The sequence below is a fragment of the Nanorana parkeri genome, unplaced genomic scaffold (genome assembly GCF_000935625.1).
Source record: "Nanorana parkeri isolate BGI_ZX_2015 unplaced genomic scaffold, ASM93562v1 scaffold566, whole genome shotgun sequence".
NCBI classification, from domain to species: Eukaryota; Metazoa; Chordata; class Amphibia; order Anura; family Dicroglossidae; genus Nanorana; species Nanorana parkeri.
The window spans coordinates 514,757-517,140 of record NW_017306834.1 but is presented as its reverse complement, the minus strand read 5'-3'; the positions used below and the strand labels follow the sequence as shown (position 1 = coordinate 517,140).

The window sequence follows — 2,384 nt, the reverse complement described above, 5'->3', positions numbered from 1 at the left end:
ATATATAAAATGTACATATCACAGCTGTGCAGGATTTATTTTAATATTTTTTTATTATTAAAGTTGATAAACTTCACGCAAATATACGCTGTATTCACACACACACTCATTAGCCGCTTTATTAGGTAAACCTCTTCAACTGCTCGTTAACACAAATATCTAATCAGCCAATCACATGGCAGTAACTCAATACAGCTAGGCCTGTAGATATGGTCAAGATGGTCTGCTGAAGTTCAAACCGAGCATCACAATGGGGGAAGAAAGGGCATTTAAGTGACTTTGAACATGGCATGGTTGTTGGTGCCAGACGGGCTGGTTTGAGTATTTAAGCAACTGCTGATATTCTAGGATTTTCATGCACAACCATCTCTCGGGTTTACAAAGAATGGTCCGAAAAAGAGAAAATATCCAGCGAGTGGCAGTTGTGTGGATGAAAATGGCTTGTTGATGTCAGAGTAGAATGGCCAGACTGGTTCAAGCTGATAGAAAGGCAACAGTAACTCAAATAACCTCGTTACATCCGAGATCTGCAGAAGAGTATCTCTGAACACACAACACGTCCAACCTTGAGTCATGCTGACTGGTGAAATTTTTGACTGACTGGTGAGACACCGTAAAATTTTTCAAGCCCTGTATATATATATCATTGAATTATATAAAGGAATGCAGTTATATATTTGTGTAAAATAATTACATTTATTTTTATATGCAACTAGGGTAAGCATCTGAATTCGACTTGGTATCAGATTCTTGCAATCCTATGTACAGCAGCATTCAGGCTGGGAGAAGGAGCCAATCAGGTCCACATATGATGAAAAGGAACATGGTGATTGGAGGATAGAACAGAGTGCCAGGGAGATGGGTTGCATCTGCTCTTTCGATGTCCAGTTACAGCCTGGGGGTGGGGAGATGACCTAGGTTTATTGATTAATTGTGGAAGAAGAAAGTCAGGTCTCCAGGCTGGCTGTGCTGTGTGGCAGAGATATATAAATCTCAGAAATAGATGTACAAATGGATACAAATCCTTAGGCAGGAAAAAAAAAGCTTCCATATATGCATTTCATCTGTGTACTTAGCTGTTTGTCTGGAGATCAGTTTTAAGAAAGAGAGGGTGGGGGAGGATGATTCCCACCGTGAGGATAAACCAGCAGCTGCCCCAATGGAGCTTTGCTTCTCCTTCTGGAATAACAGTATTAGAATCCGTGTTGGATAAAAGTGAAAACCATCGTTTTTTATGTGCTTTTGCTCACAGTATTTTGTTTTGTGCCGTTTCAGCTTTTATCTGTAGAAACGCCTGATGAAGGGGCCTTGGGTGGCCATTGATGGCTGAATTATGTTGAAAGTCCAGCGTGATGGTTGGGCCTTGTAGAGCTTTCCCAGGGGGAAGGTGGGGCTGGTGCTATGACAATCAATGCCGTGGTGAAAGCTAATTCCCATTGAGCTGATTAAATCTGATTAATTTTTTCCACAATCCACATTAAAGAATATTCAGCTCCATTATCTGTATTCGCAGCCTGTCTCCTTTTGGTCACAGTTATATCCAGCAAGACGGAGGACAATAGTAATGAGCCTTGTTCCTATCTCTGTTATGTGTCGCTCTGCGTGAAATCGAATTACAAGGCTGCTTCATGGCAATTGCTTAGCAAAATGATGGCGATGTCCTACAATGTATGTTATGTTCACAGAACTGATAAATAGTTAGAGTCTACCATTTAGTAATAGGGAAAGTGCTGTAAGACATAACAACCGATCGGTATCTATTTGTCACTGTCCTGGCTGCTTTAATGTTGAAATCCGGGCTAAACAAATATTGTCTAAATACATGCACTGTATACTTATGTGAATCTTGATGTCCTTTGTGTTTTTCATCCAGCTTTAAACAACTGCTATTTGTTGCCTCTGTGCAGACTGGTCACTTTTGCTCTCTCTCCTTGTGCGGGGTGACTGGTCTTGTCTCCGCCCCCTCCTGTAATAAAGACAGGTCACTTCTGCTCTCTCTTCTTGTGCAGGGTGACTGGTCTTGTCTCTGCTCCCTCCTGTAATAAAGTTGGCCTGTAGTGGGTGGAGCCTGCTGGATCTGCAGTGGACCTGCAGTTATACATACAAGAAATAATTTCTGCTACATGGGCAATATTAGCTTCTGAGGCCAAGGGTGTACTTAATTTTTACACTGACAGCTTTTTCTCCATTCATACCAGCTTCTAACAGGTTACACAGCAGGGAAAGTTAAATACAGGTGGACCTTCATTCCAGCTTTTGACAGCTATGTAAGGTTACACAGCAGCAGGCTAACACAGTGAGGTCAGAGCTACAATAAGCCTCTGACTTGGAGTCAGAGGCTTGAGCCCTGTGGATGGTTTGGATCAATGGCAGAGCACCATTGG

The 2,384-nt window shown here is 42.0% G+C and overlaps 1 protein-coding gene across 1 annotated transcript in view; it reads right to left on the bottom strand.

The window, feature by feature from the left end:
- Nucleotides 1-2,384, bottom strand: part of FER1L6 (fer-1 like family member 6) — a 136,036-nt gene that overhangs the window by 89,411 nt on the left and 44,241 nt on the right. The gene's annotated exons all lie outside the window — the stretch shown is intronic.